Genomic DNA, 25,412 nt, shown 5'->3' on the forward strand with positions numbered 1-25,412 from the left:
GTATTAGATACTGGTTCGGTTGCTAAGTGTTAGTAACTCGAAATAAAAGCTGCGGAATAAATGGAGACTAGCTAAAGGTGAGATGACGATATGTGTTGGAAGTGTTTCCAAGGTTGATGTGATCAAGCATCGCATGCTTCCTCTACCATCGAGATTTGGTGTTTGCGTTGAACATGATTGGATTATGTTTACCGCAAAACGGTTATTCATTTAAGGAGAATAATGGTTACTCTGTTTATTTGAATAATACCTTCAATGGTCTTGCACCTAAAATGAATCTCGATCGTAGTGATACACATGTTCATGCCAAAAGATATAAGATAGTAATGATAGTACCACATACTTGTGGCACTGCCACTTGAGTCATATTGGTGTAGAACGCATGAAGAAGCTCCATGTAGGTGGATCTTTGGACTCACTCATTTTTGAAAAGATTGAGACATGCGAACCATGTCTATTGGTATATATGCATGAAGAAACTCCATACAGATGGATCGTTTGGACTCACTTGATTATGAATCACTTGAGACATGCAAATCATACCACATGGGCAAGATGACTGAAAGGCCTCATTTTCAGTAAGATGGAACAAGAGAGCAATTTATTGGAAGTAATACATTTTGATGTATGCAGTCCAATGAATGCTAAGGCATGCAGTGGATATCGTTATGTTCTTACTTCACAGATGATTTGAGTAGATACTGAGTGTATTTACTTGATGAAACACTAGTCTGAATTATTGAAAGGTTCAAGCAATTTCAGAGTGAAGTTGAAGATCGTCGTGACAAGAGGATAAAATGTCTGTGATATGATCATAGAGATGAGTATCTGAGATACGAGTTTGGCACACAATTGAGACATTGTGGAAAGTGTTTCACAATTAATACCGCCTGGAACACCATACTGTGATGGTGTGTCCGAACATCATAACTGCACCCTATTGGATATGGTGCATACCATGATGTTTCTTATCAAATTACCACTATCGTTTATGGGTTAGGCATTAGAGACAACCGCATTCACTTAAAAGGGGCACCACGCAATTCCGTTGAGACGACACCATTTATAGAAACCTAAGTTGTCGTTTCTTAAAAGTTTGGGGCTGCGATGCTTATGTGAAAAAGTTTCAGGTTGATAAGCTCGAACCCAAAGCGGATAAATGCATCTTCATAGAATACCCAAAAACAGTTGGGTATACCTCCTATTTCAGATTTGGAAGCAAAAGTAATTGCTTCTAGAAACGAGTCCTTTCTCGAGGAAAAGTTTCTCTCGAAAGAATTGAGTGGGAGGATGGTGGAGACTTGATAAGGTTATTGAACCGTCGCTTCAACTAGTGTGTAGCAGGGCACAGGAAGTTGTTCCTGTGGCACCTACACCAATTGAAGTGGAAGCTTATGATAGTGATCATGAAACTTCGGATCAAGTCACTACCAAACCTCGTAGGACGACGAGGATGTGCACTACTTCAGAGTAATGCGTGATCCTGTCTTGGAAGTCATGTTGCTAGACAACAATGAACCTACGAGCTATGGAGAAGCGATGGTGGGCCCATATTCCGACGAATGGCTCGAGGCCATGAAATCCGAGATAGAATCCATGTATCAGAACAAAGCATGGACTTTGGTGAACTTGCCCGATGATCGGCAAGCCATTGAGATAAATGGATCTTTAAGAAGAAGACGGACATGGATGGTAATGTTACCGTCTATGAAGCTCGACTTGTGGCAAAGAGTATTTTCACAAGTTCAAGGAGTTGACTACGATGAGTTTTTCTCATCCGTAGCGATGCTTAGGTCCGTCGGAATCATGTTAGCATTAGCTACATTTATGAAATCTGGCAGATGGATGTCAAAATGAGTTTCCTTACCAGTTTTCGTAAGGAAAGGTTGTATGTGATACAATCAGAAAGGTTTTTTCGATCCTAAGGATGCTAAAAGGTATGCTAGCTCCAGCGATCCTTCCATGGATTAGAGCAAGCATCTCGGAGTCAGAATATACGCTTTGATGGAGTGATCAAAGTTTTTGGGTTTATACAAAGTTTGTTGGAAACTTGTATTTACAATAAAGTGAGTGGGAGCGCTACAACATTTCTGATAAGTATATGTGAATGACATATTGTTGATCCGAAATGATGTAAAATTTCTGGAAAGCATAAAGGGTTGTTTGAAAGGAGTTTTTCAAAGGAAGACCTGGATAAAGCTGCTTACATATTGGGCATCAAGATCCATAGAGATAGATCAAGACGCCTGATGATACTTTCAAAAGACAGCACACCTTGACATGATTTTGAAAGAGTTCAAAATAGATCAGCAAAGAAGGAGTTCTTGGCTGTGTTACAAGGTGTGAGTATTGAGTGAGACTCAAGACCTGACCCAGTCCGCATAATTTCTACTATCAACTTTCAAGTAAATTTTCTCTAGGAACATATCTTAAATAGTAGAACCAAAGCGTAAGCTATGACATAATTTGCAAAGACCTTTTGACTATGTTCATGATAATTGAGTTCATCTGATTATTAATGAACTCCCACTTAGATTGACATCCCTCTAGTCATCTAAGTGATACATGATCCGAATCGACTAGGCCGTATCCGATCATCACGTGAGACGGACTAGTCATCATCGGTGAACATCTCCATGTTGATCGTATCTACTATACGACTCATGTTCGACCTTTCGGTCCCTTGTGTTCCGAGGCCATGTCTGTACATGCTAGGCTCGTCAAGTCAACCTAAGTGTTTTGCTTGTGTTCCGAGGCCATGTCTGTACATGCTAGGCTCGTCAACACCCGTTGTATGCGAACGTTAGAATCTATCACACCCGATCATCACGTGGTGCTTCGAAACAACGAACCTGTTGGAAATATGCCCTAGAGGCAATAATAAATGGTTATTATTATATTTCTTTGTTCATGGTAATTGTCCATTATTCATGCTATAATTGTATTGTCCGGAAATCGTAATACATGTGTGAATACATAGACAACACCATGTCCCTAGTGAGCCTCTAGTTGACTAGCTCGTTGATCAATAGATGGTTACGGTTTCCTGACCATGGACATTGGATGTCGTTGATAACGGGATCACATCATTAGGAGAATGATGTGATGGACAAGACCCAATCCTAAGCATAGCATAAAAGATCGTGTAGTTTCGTTTGCTAGAGCTTTTCCAATGTCAAGTATCTTTTCCTTAGACCATGAGATCGTGCAACTGCCGGATACCGTAGGAGTGCTTTGGGTGTGCCAAACGTCACAACGTAACTGGGTGACTATAAAGGTGCATTACGGGTATCTCCGAAAGTGTCTGTTGGGTTAGCACGGATCGAGACTGGGATTTGTCACTCCGTGTGACGGAGAGGTATCTCTGGGCCCACTCGGTAATGCATCATCATAATGAGCTCAATGTGACTAAAGCGTTAGTCACGGGATCATGCATTGCGGTACGAGTAAAGAGACTTGCCGGTAACGAGATTGAACAAGGTATTGGGATACCGACGATCGAATCTCGGGCAAGTAACATACCGATTGACAAAGGGAATTGCATACGGATTGATTGAATCCTCGACACCGTGGTTCATCCGATGATATCATCGTGGAACATGTGGGAGCCAACATGGGTATCCAGATCCCGCTGTTGGTTATTGACCGGAGAGGCGTCTCGGTCATGTCTGCATGTCTCCCGAACCCGTAGGGTCTACACACTTAAGGTCCGGTGACGCTAGGGTTGTAGAGATATATGTATGCGGAAACCCGAAAGTTGTTCGGAGTCCCGGATGAGATCCCGGACATCACGAGAGGTTCCGGAATGGTCCGGAGGTAAAGATTTATATATGGGAAGTCTTATTTTGGTCGCCGGAAAAGTTTCGCGCTTTATCGGTATTGTACCGGGAGTGCCGAAAGGGGTCCGGGGGTCCACCAAGGGGGTCCACCAGCCCCGGGGGGCCACATGGGCTGTAAGGGGTGCGCCTTGGCCTATATGGGCCAAGGGCACCAGCCCCAAGAGGCCCATGCGCAAGAGATAAGAGAAAAAGGGAGAGTCCTAAAGGGGGAAGGCACCTCCGAGGTGCCTTGGGGGGGAAGGACTCCCCCCTGGCCGCACCCTTCCTTGGAGGAAGGGGCAAGGCTGCGCCCCCCCTCTCCCTTGGCCCTATATATAGTGGGGGGAAGGGAGGGCAGCAACATCTAAGCCTTGGGCGCCTCCCTCCTCCCCTGCAACACCTCTCTCTCTCTCGCAGAAGCTCGGCGAAGCCCTGCCGGAGACCCGCTACATCCACCACCACGCCGTCGTGCTGTTGGATCTCCATCAACCTCTCCTTCCCCCTTGCTGGATCAAGAAGGAGGAGACGTTGCTGCACCGTACGTGTGTTGAACGCGGAGGTGCCGTCCGTTCGGCACTCGGTCATCGGTGATTTGGATCACGGCGAGTACGACTCCGTCATCCACGTTCATTGGAACGCTTCCGCTCGCGATCTACAAGGGTATGTAGATCCACTCCTTTCCCTTCGTTGCTAGTAGACTCCATAGATGCATCTTGGTGAGCGTAGGAAAATTTTAAATTATGCTACGATTCCCAACAGAACCTTCGCAACGGTGCACAGTTAGGGGGAACACATCTCTTGAAATTTTACTGAGGGATCATCTTATTTATGCTACCATCGTTCTAAGCAAATAAGATGTAAACATGACAAACATCACATGCAAATCATAAAGTGACATGATATGGCCAATATCATCTTGCGCCTTTGATCTCCATCTTCGAGGCGCGGCATGATCACCTTCGTCACCGGCATGACACCATGATCTCCATCATCATGATCTCCATCATCGTGTCTTCATGAAGTTGTCTTGCCAACTATTACTTCTACTACTATGGCTAACGGTTAGCAATAAAGTAAAGTAATTACATGGCGTTTTCATTGACACACATGTCATACAATAAATTAAGACAACTCCTATGGCTCCTGCCGGTTGTCATACTCATCGACATGCAAGTCGTGATTCCTATTACAAGAACATGATCAATCTCATACATCACATATATCATTCATCACATCCTTTTGGCCATATCACATCACATACCATACCCTGCAAAAACAAGTTAGACGTCCTCTAATTGTTGTTGCATGTTTTACGTGGCTGCTATGGGTTTCTAGCAAGAACGTTTCTTACCTACGCAAAAGCTGTTGGGGAACGTAGCAGAAATTCAAAATTTTCTACGCATCACCAAGATCAATCTATGGAGTAATCTAGCAATGAGGGAAGGGGAGTGCATCTACATACCCTTTTAGATTGCGATGCGGAAGCGTTGCAAGAACGCGGATGAAGGAGTCGTACTCGTAGCAATTCAGATCACGGTTGATTCCGATCTAATCACCGAAGAACGGTGCCTCCGCGTTCAACACACGTGCAGCCCGGTGACGTCTCCCACGCCTTGATCCAGCAAGGAGAGAGGGAAAGGTTGGGGAAGACTCCGTCCAGCAGCAGCACGACGGCGTGGTGGTGATGGAGGAGCGTGGCAATCCTGCAGGGCTTCGCCAAGCACCGCGGGAGAGGAGGAGGGAGAGAGGTAGGGCTGCGCCAAGAGAGAGGCCATCTCGCCGTGCATGGCAGCCCCAAAACCTCAAGTATATATAGGGGAAGGGGAGGGGCTGCGCCCCCATCTAGGGTTCCCTCCCCAGGGGTGGCGGCAGCCCCCAAACCCATCTAGGGTGCGGCCAAGGGGAAAGGAGAGAGGGGGCGCCACTAGGGTGGGCCTTAAGGCCCATCTGGACCTAGGGTTTGCCCCCTCCCACTCTCCCTGCGCCTTGGGCCTTGGTGGGGGGCGCACCAGCCTACCTGGGGCTGGTCCCCTCCCACACTTAGCCCACGCAGCCTTCTGGGGCTGGTGGCCCCACCTGGTGGACCCCCGGGACCCTCCCGGTGGTCCCGGTACATTACCGATAACACCCGAAACATTTCCGGTGACCAAAACAGGACTTCCCATATATAAATCTTTACCCCCGGACCATTCCGGAACTCCTCGTGACATCCGGGATCTCATCCGGGACTCCGAACAACATTCGGTAACCACGTATATCTATTCCCTATAACCCTAGCGTCATCGAACCTTAAGTGTGTAGACCCTACGGGTTCGGGAACCATGCAGACATGACCGAGACGTTCTCCGGTCAATAACCAACAGCGGGATCTGGATACCCATGTTGGCTCCCACATGTTCCACGATGATCTCATCGGATGAACCATGATGTCGGGGATTCAATCAATCCCGTATACAATTCCCTTTGTCTATCGGTATGTTACTTGCCCGAGATTCGATCGTCGGTATCCCGATACCTTGTTCAATCTCGTTACCGGAAAGTCTCTTTACTCGTTCCGTAACTCACATCATCCCGTGATCAACTCCTTGGTCACATTGTGCACATTATGATGATGTCCTACCGAGTGGGCCCAGAGATACCTCTCCGTTTACACGGAGTGACAAATCCCAGTCTCGATTCGTGCCAACCCAACAGACACTTTCGGAGATACCTGTAGTGCACCTTTATAGCCACTCAGTTACGTTGTGACGTTTGGTACACCCAAAGCATTCCTACGGTATCCGGGAGTTGCACAATCTCATGGTCTAAGGAAATGATACTTGACATTAGAAAAGCTCTGAGCAAACGAACTACACGATCTTGTGCTAGGCTTAGGATTGGGTCTTGTCCATCACATCATTCTCCTAATGATGTGATCCCGTTATCAACGACATCCAATGTCCATGGTCAGGAAACCGTAACCATCTATTGATCAACGAGCTAGTCAACTAGAGGCTTACTAGGGACATGGTGTTGTCTATGTATCCACACATGTATCTGAGTTTCCTATCAATACAATTCTAGCATGGATAATAAACGATTATCATGAACAAGGAAATATAATAATAACCAATTTATTATTGCCTCTAGGGCATATTTCCAACAGTCTCCCACTTGCAATAGAGTCAATAATCTAGTTCACATCACCATGTGATTAACACTCACAGGTCGCATCACCATGTGACCAACATCCAAAGAGTTTACTAGAGTCAACAATCTAGTTCACATCACCATGTGATTAACACTCAATGAGTTCTGGTTTGATCATGTTATGCTTGTGAGAGAGGTTATTAGTCAACGAGTCTGAACCTTTCAGATCCGTGTGTGCTTTATGAATATCTATGTCATCTTGTGGATGCTACCACGCGCTATTTGGAGCCATTTCAAATAACTGCTCTACTATACGAATCCGGTTTACTACTCAGAGCCATCCGGATTAGTGTCAAAGTTCGCATTGATGTAACCCTTTATGACGAACTCCTTTTCACCTCCATAATCGAGAAAATTCCTTAGTCCACTAGATACTAAGGATAAGTTCGACCGTTGTCATGTGATCCATTCCCGGATCACTATTGTACCCCTTGACCAACTCATGGCAAGGCACACTTCATGTGCGGTACACATCATAGCATACTATAGAGCCTACGTCTAAAGCATAGGGGACGACCTTCGTCCTTTCTCTCTCTTCTGCTGTGGTCAGGTCTTGAGTCTTACTCAATACTCACACCTTGTAACACAGCCAAGAACTCCTTCTTTGCTGATCTATTTTGAACTCTTTCAAAATCATGTCAAGGTGTGCGTTCTTTGAAAGTATCATCAGGCGTCTTGATCTATCTCTATAGATCTTGATGCCCAATATGTAAGCAGCTTTATCCAGGTCTTCCTTTGAAAAACTCCATTCAAACAACCCTTTATGCTTTCCAGAAATTCTACATCATTTCGGATCAACAATATGTCATTCACATATACTTATCAGAAATTCTATAGTGCTCCCACTCACTTCTTTGGAAATACAAGTTTCTAACAAACTTTGTATAAACCCAAAGACTTTGATCATCTCATCAAAGCGTACATTCCAACTCCGAGATGCTTATTCCAGTCCTTAGAAGGATTGCTGGAGCTTTGCATACTTGTTAGCATCTTTCAGGATTGACAAAACCTTCTGGTTGTATCACATACAACCTTTCCTCAAGAAAACCGTCGAGGAAACAATGTTTTGACATCCTATCTGCAAGATTTCATAAATAATGCAGTAACTGCTAATATAATTCCGACAGACTTTTAGCATCGCTATGAGTGAGAAAGTCTCATCGTAGTCAACTCCTTGAACTTGTCGGAAAACATCTAAACGACAAGCCGAGCTTTCTTAATGGTGACACTTACCATTATTGTCTATCTTCCTTTTAAAATCCATCTGCACCCAACAGCCTTATGACCATCAAGTGCATGGATCCTTTCTCGGATTTTATGGCCTTGAGCCATTCGTCGGAATATGCGCCCACCATCGCTTCTCCATAGTTCGTAGGTTCATTGTTGTCTAGCAACATGACTTCCAAGACAGGATCACGCATTACTCTGAAGTAGTACGCATCCTCGTCGTCCTACGAGGTTTGGTAGTGACTTGATCCGAAGTTTCATGATCACTATCATAAGCTTCCACTTCAATTGGTGTAGGTGCCACAGGAACAACTTCCTGTGCCCTGCTACACACTAGTTGAAGTGACGGTTCAATAACCTTATCAAGTCTCCACCATCCTCCCACTCAATTCTTTCGAGAGAAACTTTTCCTCGACAAAGGACTCGTTTCTAGAAGCAATTACTTTTGCTTCCAGATCTGAAATAGGAGGTATACCCAACTGTTTTGGGTATACTTATGAAGATGCATTTATCCGCTTTGGGTTCGAGCTTATCAGCCTGAAACTTTTTCACATAAGCATCGCAGCCCCACACTTTTAAGAAATGACAACTTAGGTTTCTCTAAACGGTGTTGTCTCAACGGAATTGCGTGGTGCCCCTTTTAAAGTGAATGCAGTTGTCTCTAATGCCTAACCCATAAACGATAGTTGTAATTCGATAAGAGACATCATGGTATGCACCATATCTAATAGGGTGCAGTTATGATGTTCGGACACACCATTACACTGTGGTGTTCCAGGCGGTATTAGTCGTGAAATAGTTTCCACAATTTCTTAATTGTGTGCCAAACTCATAACTCAGATACTCATCTCTATGATCATATCACAGACATTTTATCCTCTTGTCACGACGATCTTCAACTTCACTCTGAAATTACTTGAACCCTTCAATAATTCAGACTTGTGTTTCATCAAGTAAATACACTCAGCATCTACTCAAATCATCTGTGAAGTAAGAACATATCGATATCCACTGCGTGCCTCAGCACTCATTGGACTGCACACATCAAATGTATTACTTCCAACAAGTTGCTCTCTTGTTCCATCTTACTGAAAACGAGGCCTTTCAGTCATCTTGCCCATGTGGTATGATTTGCATGTCTCAAGTGATTCAAAATCAAGTGAGTCCAAACGATCCATCTGCATGGAGTTTCTTCATGCATATATACCAATAGACATGGTTCACATGTCTCAATCTTTTCAAAAACGAGTGAGTCCAAAGATCCATCTACATGGAGCTTCTTCATGCGTTCTATACCAATATGACTCAAATGGCAGTGCCACAAGTATGTGGTACTATCATTACTATTTTATATCTTTTGGCACGAACATGTGTATCACTGCGATCGAGATTCATTTTAGGTGCAAGACCATTAAAGGTATTATTCAAATAAACAGAGTGACCATTATTCTCCTTAAATGAATAACCGTATTGCGATAAACATAATCGAATCATGTTTATGCTCAACACCAAATAACAATTATTTAGGTTTAACACCAATCTCGATGGTAAAGGGAGCATGCGATGCTTGATCTCATCAACCTTGGAAACACTTCCAACACATATCGTCATCTCACCTTTAGCTAGTCTCCGTTTATTCCGCAGCTTTTATTTCGAGTTACTAACACTTAGCAACCGAACCGGTATCTAATACCCTGGTGCTGCTAGGAGTACTAGTAAAGTACACATTCATATAATGTATATCCAATATACTTCTGTCGACCTTGCCTGCCTTCTCATCTACCAAGTATCTAGGGTAGTTCTGCTTCAGTGACCGTTCCCCTCATTACAGAAGCACTTAGTCTCGGGTTTGGGTTCAACCTTGGGATTCTTCACTAGAGCAACAAATGATTTGTTGTTTCATGAAGTATCCCTTTTTGCCCTTGCCCTTCTAGAAACTAGTGGTTTTACTAACCATCAACAATTGATGCTCCTTCTTGATCTCTACTTTCGCGGTGTCAAACATCACGAGTTGCTCAAGGATCATCATGTCTATCCCTGATATGTTATAGTTCATCACGAAGCTCTAATAGCTTGGTGGCAGTGACTATGGAGAACCATCACTATCTCATCTGGAAGATTAACTCCCACTCGATTCAAGCGATTGTGGTACTCAGACAATCCGAGCACATACTCAACGATTGAGCTTTTCTCCCTTAGTTTGCAGGCTTAAGAAACTTGTCAGAGGTCTCATACCTCTTGACGTGGGCACTAGTCTGAAATCCCAATTTCAGTCTTCGGAACATCTCATATGTTCTGCGACGTTTCAAAACCGTCTTTGGTGCCACAATTCTAAACCGTTAGTATTACGCACTGAACTATCACGTAGTCATCAAAACGTGTATGTCAGATGTTCCGCAACATCTACAGACGACGCTGAGGTTCAGCACACCGAGCGGTGCATTAAGGACATAAGCCTTCTGTGCAGCAATGAGGACAATCCTCAGTTTACGGACCCAGTCCGCATAATTGCTACTACCAACTTTCAACTAAATTTTCTCTAGGAGCATATCTTAAACAGTAGAACTAAAGCGCAAGCTATGACATAATTTGCAAAGTCCTTTTTTACTATGTTCATGATAATGAAGTTCATCTGATCATTTAATGAACTTCCACTCAGATAGACATCCCTCTAGTCATCTAAGTGATACATGATCCGAGTCAAACTAGGCCGTGTCCGATCATCACGTGAGACGGACTAGTCATCATCGGTGAACATCTCCATGTTGATCGCATCTACTATACGACTCATGTTCGACCTTTCGATCTCTTGTGTTCCGAGGCCATGTCTGTACATGCTAGGCTCGTCAAGTCAACCTAAGTGTTTCGCATGTGTTCCGAGGCCATGTCTGTACATGCTAGGCTCGTCAACACCCGTTGTATTCAAACGTTAGAATCTATCACACCCGATCATCACGTGGTGCTTCGAAACAACGAACCTTCGCAACGGTGCACAGTTAGGGGGAACACTTCTCTTGAAATTTTAGTGAGGGATCATCTTATTTATGCTACCATCGTTCTAAGCAAATAAGATGTAAACATGACAAACATCACATGTAAATCATAAAGTGACGTGATATGGCCAACATCATCTTGCGCCTTTGATCTCCATCTTTGAGGCACGGCATGATCACCTTCGTCACCGGCATGACACCATGATCTCCATCATCATGATCTCCATCATCGTGTCTTCTTGAAGTTGTCTCGCCAACTATTACTTCTACTACTATGGCTAACGGTTAGCAATAAAGTAAAGTAATTACATCGTGTTTTCATTGACACGCAGGTCATACAATAAATTAAGACAACTCCTATGGCTCCTGCCGGTTGTCATACTCATCGACATGCAAGTCGTGATTCCTATTACAAGAATATGATCAACCTCATACATCACATATATCATTCATCACATCTTCTGGACATATCACATCACAAGGCACATGCTGCAAAAACAGGTTAGACGTCCTCTAATTGTTGTTGCAAGTTTTTACGTGGCTTGTATAGGTTTCTAGCAAGAACGTTTCTTACCTACGTAAGACCACAACGTGATATGCCAATTTCTATTTACCCTTCATAAGGACCCTTTTCATCGAATCCGTTCCGACTAAAGTGGGAGAGACAGACACCCGCTAGCCACCTTATGCAACTAGTGCATGTCAGTCGGTGGAACCTGTCTCACGTAAGCGTACGTGTAAGGTCGGTCCGGGCCGCTTCATCCCACAATACCGCCGAAACAAGATAAGACTAGTAGCGGCAAGAAGAATTGGCAACATCTACGCCCACAACTGCTTTGTGTTCTACTCGTGCATAGAAACTACGCATAGACCTAGCTCATGATGCCACTGTTGGGGAACGTAGCAGAAATTCAAAATTTTCTACGCATCACCAAGATCAATCTATGGAGTAATCTAGCAACGAGGGAAGGGGAGTGCATCTACATACCCTTGTAGATCGCGATGCGGAAGCGTTGCAAGAACGCGGATGAAGGAGTCGTACTCGTAGCAATTCAGATCGCGGTTGATTCCGATCTAAGCACCGAAGAACGGTGCCTCCGCGTTCAACACACGTGCAGCCCGGTGACGTCTCCCACGCCTTGATCCAGCAAGGAGAGAGGGAGAGGTTGGGGAAGACTCCGTCCAGCAGCAGCACGACGGCGTGGTGGTGATGGAGGAGCGTGGCAATCTTGCAGGGCTTCGCCAAGCACCGCGGGAGAGGAGGAGGGAGAGAGGTAGGGCTGCGCCAAGAGAGAGACCATCTCGCCGTGCATGGCAGCCCCAAAACCTCAAGTATATATAGGGGAAGGGGAGGGGCTGCGCCCCCATCTAGGGTTCCCTCCCCAGGGGTGGCGGCAGCCCCCAAACCCATCTAGGGTGCGGCCAAGGGGAAAGGAGAGAGGGGGCGCCACTAGGGTGGGCCTTAAGGCCCATCTGGACCTAGGGTTTGCCCCCTCCCACTCTCCCTGCGCCTTGGGCCTTGGTGGGGGGGATTCCTCGTGACGTCCGGGATCTCATCCGGGACTCCGAACAACATTCGGTAACCATGTATATCTACTCCCTATAACCCTAGCGTCATCGAACCTTAAGTGTGTAGACCCTACGGGTTCGGGAACCATGCAGACATGACCGAGACGTTCTCCGGTCAATAACCAACAGCGGGATCTGGATACCCATGTTGGCTCCCACATGTTCCACGATGATCTCATCGGATGAACCACGATGTCGGGGATTCAATCAATCCCGTATACAATTCCCTTTGTCTATCGGTATGTTACTTGCCCGAGATTCGATCGTCGGTATCCCGATACCTTGTTCAATCTCGTTACCGGCAAGTCTCTTTACTCGTTCCGTAACTCACATGTCATGACCAGTTTTTCAATAAAATAATTATTGAGAAACCAATCCCTGTTACGGACCAGCGAGGAAGAATTCCTTCTCACTGATAGACAATACATTGGTCACAGAAGAAAAAATACCAGGAGTACTAAATATAATACAAAGTTGAGCAGAGACTGCCCAACAATTTATTACATGCACGCCGATAAAACAATACGGCGGATAGGGTGGCAAACTACTAACTCACGATAAAAACGGTGGTGGAAATATCATCGCGGAGCGAGTGACATGATTCCAGAATACTACAACTCTTCGAGCGTCGGAGTGAGGCTCGAGAAGACTTATTGCGGGTGGCGGAAGCGTAAACGATACAAGTGACCAATATCCGGGATCGCGCAGGACTGACTGGGACTCCTCTAGGCGTCGGACGCGCTATCAAACTCTTCATCCAAGAGATCGCCTTCGTCAACATCTGGCCAAATCAACAAGCCAGGTGAGTACTATGAAAGTACTCGCAAGACAGATCGGACATAAGGTATAACAAACGCAAACATGAAGCACATGAATAAGTTAACCAGTGCGATTAGACATAGAGATAATAAATACTGGGTGCCAAGCGAGGGTCTGAATGACGCCTCGAGCGGAAACTGCAGAATAGTAATGCGGGTGCCAAACGAGTGTCTGAAAGACTCCTCGAGCGGAAAAATGCGGAATAATAATACTGGTGCCAAACGAGTGTCTGAAAGACTCCTCGAGCGGAAAATGCGGAATAATAATACTGGTGCCAAACGAGTGTCTGAAAGACTCCTCGAGCGGAAAATGCGGAATAATAATACTGGTGCCAAACGAGTGTCTGAAAGACTCCTCGAGCGGAAAATGCGGAATAACAATGCCGCAGTCGGGCGTCGGGGCGACACCGCATAAAGGGCTTATAACAGAAAATAAAGACAGTACATGCCACAGTCGGACGTCTGAGCGACATCGCATAAAGGGCTTATATTGTAACACAACAATACAATAGTTCGGGAATATAACTTATCACAAGCACGAGACAAATATAATGTTAGTCCATCCACAGGAATAACAATGAAATTGAATTTACCACTTGAGGTTGTTCACCGGGGGCAAGTTTTTCACACGGATAGATTTGGATATAAAATCTACATTACTGATCATGGATACGATGATTTGGAAAGAATTGACTCTGCAGAGTTTGTACTTAACCACAGCCAACGGATTTCAGTAGTCACGGGGACTAGTTCCGTCTACGGTGTTCTGGAAGGAACACGTCTAACCAGTACACACCCAATTTAACCATCCGAAGCCAGGGATCACCCTCGGCAACATTCAGGAAAAACCCTGAGTCGGGGAGGCTACAACCTCGCGTAGCATGGGATCAAATTTCTATACGCGCGCTATAAGGGGGTGCCCCCCCTCTCGGTCCCAACCGGAAACACCCATGCCCCCTGACCGAATGACTGGCTTTAATCCTGGGCCAAGGTACCATCATCCCGGCCTCTCTATTTGGTGTGTACACGGAAAGAGGTTACCAACTTACTAAACCGTATCCTGGCAATGAGACATGTGGTAGCACGGAAAGGGGAAGGGACGATAACACGGCTCCAACCATGTTAACGTCGAAAAAGTCGGATGACACAAGGCTGGCATGCTACAACAGTACCACCTTGCTGCCCTTCATGTCACCACATGATTAGGCCACCTCTCATCAGAGGTCATCGCAACTTTGGAACATGCGGGAAAAGATCGATAACGTGGCTCCAACCACGTTAACGTCGAAGAGAGTCGGATGACGCAAGGCTGGCATGCTACAACAGTACCACCTTGCTGCCCTTCATGTCACTACATGATTAGGCCACCTCTCATCAGAGGTCATCGCAACTTCGGAACAACCGGGTCGTTGCCTTACAAGCAACGAGGTACTTATCGACACTCACATGCCACGCACAAACTTTCACATGAACATGCAAAACATCTGCCATATCAAACGTTCAAACATGCTTGCCTGGTTCGGAGAAGTCGGAGTCTAGCTCGGCGAAGTTCGCGGCTCCGTCACCTCTCCCGGAACCTACGGCAATCACGAAACGGGTACTAACGTGAAAACCAACACATGCACAGAAACTTTGCCAAATATTTTTCAAATAAATCCCATAAAAAACTAGACAAAATTTGGAGATTGACAGAAAAAGAATCACTCAAAAATACCTTTTCATTAAAAAGTTATAAAGGTTTCTGTCCAGGGACCTTTCTGTAATGAAACAGAAAAGTTCCAGGGTTTTAACTGAGAAAACAGAAAACGCTTCGGCTGGGAATGCGCAAGCGCAAGGAGAAAACGTATTTTGCCCGAAGGCGTCAACAGAAAACGGTTCGGGGAAATAAAACAGAGGCTGACACGCGGGGCCCGCATGTCAGGTTTGAAAGCTCGCCGGCGCCCGAAGACGGCGGTGGACGCCGGCGTCGAACCACGGCGAGTTAGGAGAAACGGAGGGTACCAAGAGCTTCAGTGTCTTCTTCCGCGTCGGTGGGTGGTGGACTCGTCCAACGGGGAGCACCACGTCGACGGCGACACTATCTCCGGCGGACGGTGGTTCGGGTGTGGTTGGGGAACTCCGGTGGAGGGCTGCAAAGTACGAATTGAGGCGCGGGTCAGAACGGGTGATGCAAGGAGAAGCTACTGGCAAGAGAATGGAGGCGGAGGAGCACACACGGGGGCGAATCGGGCTGGATCCCGTGGCGGGTCGCGGCGGCCGGAGTCGAGGAAGGAGACCTCCTCGCGGCTCTTCCAGTGGCTGGGCGTGCTCTAGGGGAAGTGTAGGGCTGGTGGGTGCTCGAGTTGAAGCTCGGGGCCCCTATTTATAGGCAGATCGACGGGGTGGCCGTGAACGGAGAATCTCCGGCGAGCGATTACGGCGGAGCAGTGGGTTGGCAGGGGGTTTGAGCGGTCGAGCAGCACCAGTGGATGTTACTGGACTCGATTTGCAGCTGAACGGGGCTGGTCTTGGCGTAATGGCGTCTGCCCGCGGTGAGGTGACCGCACGGGCTCAACGGCGGCAGAGAGCGTGCTCCGCGCCCTGCGGTTCACGACGAGAGCGGCAGCGCATTCGGGGGAGTGGACGGCCATGCGGCGGGCTCCGGTGGTTTGGGCGGCGCTGGGTGGAGTCGACGGCGCTGTGTCTCCCGCTGGCGTCCGCAAAGCCGCCGCCGGCGTCGGCCACGGGGCGGCGCACCTTCTGCTGCTCGTCGCCGACGCCCGCAAGATGCCAGGCACTCGTGCGGTGCAGGAACGAGAGGGCGAGGACGAGGAGCAAGGCGACGCGAGGGTACTGGCGAGATCGACGCCCGTTTCTGAAGAAAACGACAGTGAGCACTGACTGAACTCTGAAGTTAACTGAACTTGACAGTGACCATGCACTGCAGGTGTTCGACAGTAGGTTTTGGTAAAGAGATGAATTTTGCTGGAGCTGTAACTTGGTGAGATGATCACTCAAAACACCCAGGGGCTGCATGAATTTACTTGGAATTTTTGGGGAAGGTTTTGAATGAATTTCCCCAAATTTGGCAAATCTGGTCCAAACTTGCAGCTGATGTAGTTTGAAATTTTTGAACTGGAGACCAGTGGATCTTCATGGTTCCAGGTTGAAAGTTCAAAGGACTAGGAGGGGAAAGAAGCTTGGTGGTAAAAGTCCAAACAGAAAATGGAGTTCCTTTGTAAATCTCCAAGTGGTAGAATAGAAGTCAGAAAATATTTGAATAGATTTTGAATGGAAAATAAATACATGGGGAGGTTCAACTTGCTGGATTTGATGTAAATCATGATCCAGAGGTGAGGGATGAGTTAGGAGAGATCATTTGCACTTGGGCCATGGCAAAGAGGAATTGTTGAAAGTGGCAAAAGACTTTCCAAAAGCCATAGTGCAAAATTCAAAAAGATTTACAAAAGTTATTTTCCCAAATGAAAACCATTTTGTCTTGAGTCCAAAAGAAAAGCAAGAACCTCCAAGGTCAAAGGCAGATCTTGGGTGAATCCAAATAAAAATTTTGCCATAAAGAAAATATATGAGAGGGAGAGTTCTCTTGAAGAAATTTTTTTAAATCACTCCCCTCAAGTCAAATAAAAATCTTTTTTGAAAAATCCAAATAAAAACTTGGGTGTCACATCACATCATCCCGTGATCAACTCCTTGGTCACATTGTGCACATTATGATGATGTCCTACCGAGTGGGCCCAGAGATACCTCTCCGTTTACACGGAGTGACAAATCCCAGTCTCGATTCGTGCCAACCCAACAGACACTTTCGGAGATACCTGTAGTGCACCTTTATAGCCACCCAGTTACGTTGTGACGTTTGGTACACCCAAAGCATTCCTACGGTATCCGGGAGTTGCACAATCTCATGGTCTAAGGAAATGATACTTGACATTAGAAAAGCTCTGAGCAAACGAACTACACGATCTTGTGCTAGGCTTAGGATTGGGTCTTGTCCATCACATCATTCTCCTAATGATGTGATCCCGTTATAAACGACATCCAATGTCCATGGTCAGGAAACCGTAACCATCTATTATTCAACGAGCTAGTCAACTAGAGGCTTACTAGGGACATGGTGTTGTCTATGTATCCACACATGTATCTGAGTTTCCTATCAATACAATTCTAGCATGGATAATAAACGATTATCATGAACAAGGAAATATAATAATAACCAATTTATTATTGCCTCTAGGGCATATTTCCAACAAAAGCCACAACGATGATATGCCAATTTCTATTTACCCTTCATAAGGACCCTTTTCATCGAATCCGATCCGACTAAAGTGGGAGAGACAGACACCCGCTAGCCACCTTATGCATCAAGTGCATGTCAGTCGGTGGAACCTGTCTCACGTAAGAGTACGTGTAAGGTTGGTCCGGGCCGCTTCATCCCACAATGCCGCCGAATCAAGATAATACTAGTAACGGTAAGCAAATTGAACAAATCGTTGCCCACAACTACTTTGTGTTCTACTCGTGCATAGAATCTACGCATAAACCTGGCTCATGATGCCGCTGTTGGGGAACGTAGCAATAATTCAAAATTTTCTACGCATCACCAAGATCAATCTATGGAGTCATCTAGCAACAAGAGAGAGGAGTGCATCTACATACCCTTGTAGATCGCGAGCGGAAGCGTTCAAGAGAACGGGGTTGATGGAGTCGTACTCGTCGTGATCCAAATCACCGATGATCCTAGCGCCGAACGGACGGCACCCCCGCGTTCAACACACGTACGGAGCAGCGACGTCTCCTCCTACTTGATCCAGCAAGGGGGAGGAAAGGTTGATGGTGATCCAGCAGCACGACGGCGTGGTGGTGGAAGTAGCGGGATTCCAACAGGGCTTCGCCAAGCGCTGCGGGAGGAGGGAGATGTGTCACGGGAAGGAGAGGGAGGCGCCAGGGCTTGGGGTATGGCTGCCCTCCCCTTCCCAGATATATATAGGGGCAAGGGAGAGGGGGGGGCAGCCTTGGCCCTTCCTCCAAGGAAGGGTGCGGCCAGGGAGGAGTCCATCCTCCCCAAGGCACCTAGGTGGTGCCTTCCCCCTTTAGGACTCTCCCTTTCCGTTATCTCTTGGCACATGGGCCTCTTGGGGCTGGTGCCCTTGGCCCATATAGGCCAAGGCGCACACCCCTACAGACCATGGGCCCCCCGGGGCAGGTGGACCCCCTTGGTGGACCCCCGGACCCCTTTCGGCACTCCCGGTACAATACCGATAATGCGCGAAACCTTTCCGGCGACCAAAATAAGACTTCCCATATATAAATCTTTACCTCCGGACCATTCCAGAACTCCTCGTGACGTCCGGGATCTCATCCGGGACTCCGAACAACTTTCGGGTTACCGCATACTAATATCTCTATAACCCTAGCGTCACCGAACCTTAAGTGTGTAGACCCTACGGGTTCGGGAGACATGCAGACATGACCGAGACGACTCTCCGGCCAATAACCAACAGCGGGATCTGGATACCCATGTTGGCTCCCACATGTTCCTCGATGATCTCATCGGATGAACCACGATGTCGAGGATTCAATCAATCCCGTATACAATTCCCTTTGTCTATCGGTATGTTACTTTCCCGAGATTCGATCGTCGGTATCCCAATACCTCGTTCAATCTCGTTACCGACAAGTCACTTTACTCGTACCGTAATGCATGATCCCGTGACTAACTCCTTAGTCACATTGAGCTCATTATGATGATGCATTACCGAGTGGGCCCAGAGATACCTCTCCGTCATACGGAGTGACAAATCCCAGTCTCGATTCATGCCAACCCAACAGACACTTTCGGAGATACCTGTAGTGCACCTTTATAGCCACCCAGTTACGTTGTGACGTTTGGTACACCCAAAGCATTCCTACGGTATCCGGGAGTTGCACAATCTCATGGTCTAAGGAAATGATACTTGACATTAGAAAAGCTCTAGCAAACGAACTACACGATCTTGTGCTATGCTTAGAATCGGGTCTTGTCCATCACATCATTCTCCTAATGATGTGATCCCGTTATCAATGACATCCAATGTCCATGGTCAGGAAACCATAACCATCTATTGATCAACGGGCTAGTCAACTAGAGGCTTACTAGAGACATGTTGTGGTCTATGTATTCACACATGTATTACGGTTTCCAGTTAATACAATTATAGCATGAACAATAGACAATTATCATGAACAAGGAAATATAATAACAACCATTTTATTATTGCCTCTAGGGCATATTTCCAACACCTCCCCCTTGGTCGCCGCCCCCCCTCTAGATCCCATCTAGAGGGACCGGCCCCCTTTCCCCTTCTCCCTATAAATAGAGGGGTGAGGGGAGGGCTGCAGGACGACATCCAAGGCGCAGCTCCCAACACCTCTCCTCTTCCGCGTGTGCTTGGCGAAGCCCTGCCGGAGAACTGTCACTCCACCACCACCACGCCGTCGTGCTGTTGGAGCCTTCTTCCTCAACCTCTCCCTCCTCCTTGCTGGATCAAGGCGTGGGAGACGTCACCGCTCCGTACGTGTGTTGAACGCGGAGGTGCCGTCCGTTCGGCGCTTGGATCATCGGTGATTTGGATCACGACGAGTACGACTCCATCAACCCCGTTCTCTTGAACGCTTCCGCTCGCGATCTACAAGGGTATGTAGATGCACTCCTCCCCTCTCGTTGCTAGTAAACTCCATAGATTGATCTTGGTGATGCGTAGAAAATTTTAATTTCTGCTACGATCCCCAACAGTGGCATCATGAGCTAGGTCTATGCGTAGTTTCTCTGCACGAGTAGAACACAAGTTGTTGTGGGCATTGATTTTGTCAATTTACTTGCCGTTACTAGTCTTATCTTGATTCGGCGGCATCGTGGGATGAAGCGGCTTGGACCGACCTTACACGTACGCTTACGTGAGACATGTTCCACCGACTGACATGCACTAGTTGCATAAGGTGCCTAGCGGGTGTCTGTCTCTCCCACTTTAGTCGGATCGAATTCGATGAAAAGGGTCCTTATGAAGGGTAAATAGAAATGGGCATATCACATTGTGGTTTTGGCGTAGGTAAGAATCGTTCTTGCTAGAAACCTATAGCAGCCACGTAAAAGTTTGCAACAACAATTAGAGGACGTCTAACTTGTTTTTGCAGCAAGTGTCATGTGATGTGATATGGCCAGAAGGATGTGATGAATGATATATGTGATGTATGAGATTGATCATGTTCTTGTAATAGGAATCACGACTTGCATGTCGATGAGTATGACAACCGGCAGGAGCCTAGGAGTTGTCTTAATTTATTTATGACCTGCATGTCAACTGAAACGTCATGTAATTACTTTACTTTATTGCTAACCCTTAGCCATAGTAGTAGAAGTAATAATTGGCGAGACAAGTTCATGAAGACACAATGATGGAGATCATGATGATGGAGATCATGGTGTCATGCCGGTGACGATGATGAACATGGCGCCCCGAAGATGGAGATCAAAAGGAGCAAAATGATATTGGCCATATCATGTCACTATTTGATTGCATGTGATGTTTATCATGTTTTACATCTTATTTGCTTAGAACGACGGTAGCATAAATAAGATGATCCCTCGCTAAAATTTCAAGAAAGTGTTCCCCCTAACGGTGCACCGTTGCGAAGGTTCGTTGTTCCGAAGCACCACGTGATGATCGGGTGTGATAGGTTCTAACGTTCGCATACAACGGGTGTAAGCTAGATTTACACACGCAATACACTTAGGTTGACTTGACGAGCCTAGCATGTATAGACATGGCCTCGAAACACATGAGACCGAAAGGTCGAACATGAGTCGTATAGCAGATACGATCAACATGAAGATGTTCACCGATGATGACTAGTCCGTCTCTCATGATGATCGGACACGGCCTAGTTGACTCGGATCATGTATCACTTAGATGACTAGAGGGATGTCTGTCTGAGTGGGAGTTCGTTAATAATTTGATTAGATGAACTTAATTATCATGAACTTAGTCTAAAAACCTTTACAATATGTCTTGTAGATCAAATGGCCCACGCTAATGTTGCCCTCAACTTCAACGCATTCCTAGAGAAAACCAAGCTGAAAGACGATGGTAGCAACTACATGGATTGGATCCGTAACCTGAGGATTATCCTCATAGCTGCCAAGAAAGCATATGTCCTTGAAGCACCGCTAGGTGATGCACCTGTTTTCCCAGCAACTCAAGACGTTCTGAACGCCTGGCAGTCACGTAGTGATGATTACTCCCTGGTTCAGTGCGGCATGCTTTACAGCTTAGAACCGGGGCTCCAAAAGCGTTTTGAGCAGCACGGAGCATATGAGATGTTCCAAGAGCTGAAAATGGTTTTCCAAGCTCATGCCCGGGTCGAGAGATATGAAGTCTCCGACAAGTTCTATAGTTGTAAGATGGAGGAGAATAGTTCCGTCAGCGAACACATACTCAAAATGTCTGGGTTGCACAACCGCTTGTCTCATCTGGGAGTTAATCTCCCGGATGACGCGGTCGTTGACAGAATCCTTCAGTCGCTCCCACCTAGCTACAAGAGCTTTGTGATGAACTTCAATATGCAGGGGATGGAAAATACCATTCCTGAGGTATATTCAATGCTGAAATCAGCGGAGGTGGAGATCAAAAAGGAACATCAAGTGTTGATGGTGAATAAAACCACTAAGTTCAAGAGAGGCAAGGGTAAGAAGAACTTCAAGAAAGACGGCAAGGGAGTTGCCGCGCCCGGTAAGCAAGCTGCCGGGAAGAAGACAAAGAATGGACCCAAGCCTGAGACTGAGTGCTTTTATTGCAAGGAAAACGGTCACTGGAAGCGGAACTGCCCCAAGTACTTAGCAGATAAGAAGGCCGGCAATACCAAAGGTGTATGTGATATACATGTTATAGATGTGTACCTAACCAGCGCTCGTAGTAGCTCCTGGGTATTTGATACCGGTGCGGTTGCTCATATTTGTAACTCAAAGCAGGAGCTGCGGAATAAGCGGAGACTGGTGAAGGACGAGGTGACGATGCGCGTCGGGAATGGTTCCAAGGTCGATGTGATCGCCGTCGGCGCGCTACCTCTACATTTACCTACGGGACTAGTTTTAAACCTCAATAATTGTTATTTAGTGCTAGCTTTGAGCATGAACATTATATCTGGATCTCGTTTAATGCGAGATGACTACTCATTTAAATCCGAGAATAATGGTTGTTCTATTTATATGAGAGATATGTTTTATGGTCATGCCCTGCTGGTCAATGGTTTATTCTTAATGAATCTCAAACGTGATGTTACACATATTCATAGTGTGAATGCCAAGAAATGTAAGGTTGATAATGATAGTCTCACATACTTGTGGCACTGCCGCCTTGGTCACATTGGTGTCAAACGCATGAAGAAACTCCATGCAGATGGACTTTTGGAGTCTCTTGATTATGAATCATTTGACACGTGTGAACCATGCCTCATGGGCAAAATGACCAAGATTCCGTTCTCCGGAACAGTGGAGCGAGCAACCAACTTATTGGAAATCATACATACTGATGTGTGCGGTCCAATGAGCGTTGAGGCTCGCGGTGGCTATCGTTATGTTCTCACCCTCACTGATGACTTGAGTAGATATGTGTATGTCTACTTAATGAAACACAAGTTTAGACCTTTGAAAAGTTCGAGGAATTTCAGAGTGAGGTTGAGAATCAACGCGACAGAAAAATAAATGAGGCATAGGAACTAATTTCATGTCGATCTAACATGGTCTAGGAATTCTTGGATCTATTATTCGATACAAAGACATAGTACAACAAATGAGGCATATACTACGAATCAATCGCAGAAAACACATCCAGCTATCGGCACGTGGTAGACTTTTTTTTACTGATATATCACTTGCTCCTACGGAGCCTAGGTCAAATGGATTAGAGAAGGTAGGCATTCATCCAAATGGTTCATCTTACCAAGTGTACCTAACAAGATCACAATAAACAGACCGTTGTATTGCAGCTAAGCAAGTACCCCCCCTTTGTCAAATTTATAAGGTTGGGTGCGGGTTTTACGTCCTTAGTTTGACTAACAAAACATGTATTATATACCATAAAAAGCACATCATTGGATTTGTAATTGAACAAAGTTTCTAAACATATAATTTTGGTCGTATATAACATGTATTTTGTTAGTCAAATTGATGACCCAGGAACACGCACATGCCCTATGCACCTGTTTGGAGGGAGTAATAAATATTAATATATTATTATTATATATTAAAGAGTTTATGGTCGAGATAGAAAATATCATCATAATTCTCACACACATAAAAATGCCCAATCACATGTCTGGTGCATACTTCCTTAAATAATATCATAGGATACTTGTGGCCAGCTCATAAAGATATCGACGGTGCCACGGGATTGAAAATTTTATGTGGGTGAAGACACACAACAATAAAAGCATTACCTACCAAGATAGTAAGATGTCAATATATGTATTAATCTTTTTGCGAGAATATATTTGTATTGAGTTCATTAAGCAATTTATTCCCTTTTTCATTCATAAATACCATCAAATGGTTCTAGAAGCACCATAAAAAATATTCATATAATGTTGTCTGACTATTTAGACGTTGATCCACATATGAAAATATATACGCCTCAAATATATTCATGACATAATGTACTAAAGGCACATGATCAACAACAAAAGAGAATTGAGCTATAAGTCCAACATAAAAACATTCTTAGTTAATAGGCCCGAGAAAGATAGATCTTCAAATCAATTTAGCATCGGATATAGAATACAGTCTGAATTTTACTCTCAATGTTATTATGAACAACAGACAATTAGAATTTTGACTTCATAAACAATTTTAACATCAGATAAAAACTGCATCTAACGCGTGATCTAAACTTTAGTTTTATGTATACTAAAGTTATAATTATGCGCCCAAAACATAAAGAACTAATATGGTTCAATTAAGTGCTAGAGCGTAGTGATTATGTCAGAAGGGAAACAAGGAGCAAGATTGACCTAGGTCTGGGCCCTCTCGGATCGAGGTATTAACCTAACCCTGCTCATGTATATTGCGATAGGGGTGTATAAAATACATGTATAGAACCAAAGGAATTTTATAATGATATATTGATAAGCCTTCACATGGCTTATATAGCACACCAGGGGTTCCAGGGTTACAGATCCTAGTCAACTATGTTAGTGGAGGTAGAGTTCTCCTCGGCTCCGGTACCATCGTCTTGTACTACAAGTCTTCTATAGCCTTTCGTATAAATATCATGGGCTGCCCAATATGATCTAGGACGGAACCGACCTAGGGGTATGCAGCCTGATCCACCGGGCCAGGAACTAACGTAGCGAGATACCCCTGGGCCGAGAAAAAATGTTCTTCAATGGCTTCCACCTTCCATGAGCCGAAGTATGGTCAATAGACTCATTAACCAACTACAACAGATGTAAAGATTCTTGGCAAACCGGACGCACCTTCAAATTTCATGTTTTCAACAATGTCAATCTTGTTAATGAGGCCCAACTTGAGGGTATCCCTTCCCTCAAAAATGGACCACCAAACTTGCGAGGTGTGCTTCTCGAGGCTCGCTTCCAAAATAGATCTCGTAGGGTCATACATAGACTTTAAGGAGAGCTCCTTGTTAGTGCTCATTGCGGCAGGTAACGCAACCAACGCTAACATGAGAAGATTTGTGGGCCGGCCCAATAAACTGACTCTCACATGAGCGAGGATTTGTTTTTGACCGCTGACTCCTTTGACCCGGTGA

The sequence above is a fragment of the Aegilops tauschii genome, chromosome 6 (assembly GCF_002575655.3).
Source record: "Aegilops tauschii subsp. strangulata cultivar AL8/78 chromosome 6, Aet v6.0, whole genome shotgun sequence".
In the NCBI taxonomy this organism is placed as follows: domain Eukaryota; kingdom Viridiplantae; phylum Streptophyta; class Magnoliopsida; order Poales; family Poaceae; genus Aegilops; species Aegilops tauschii.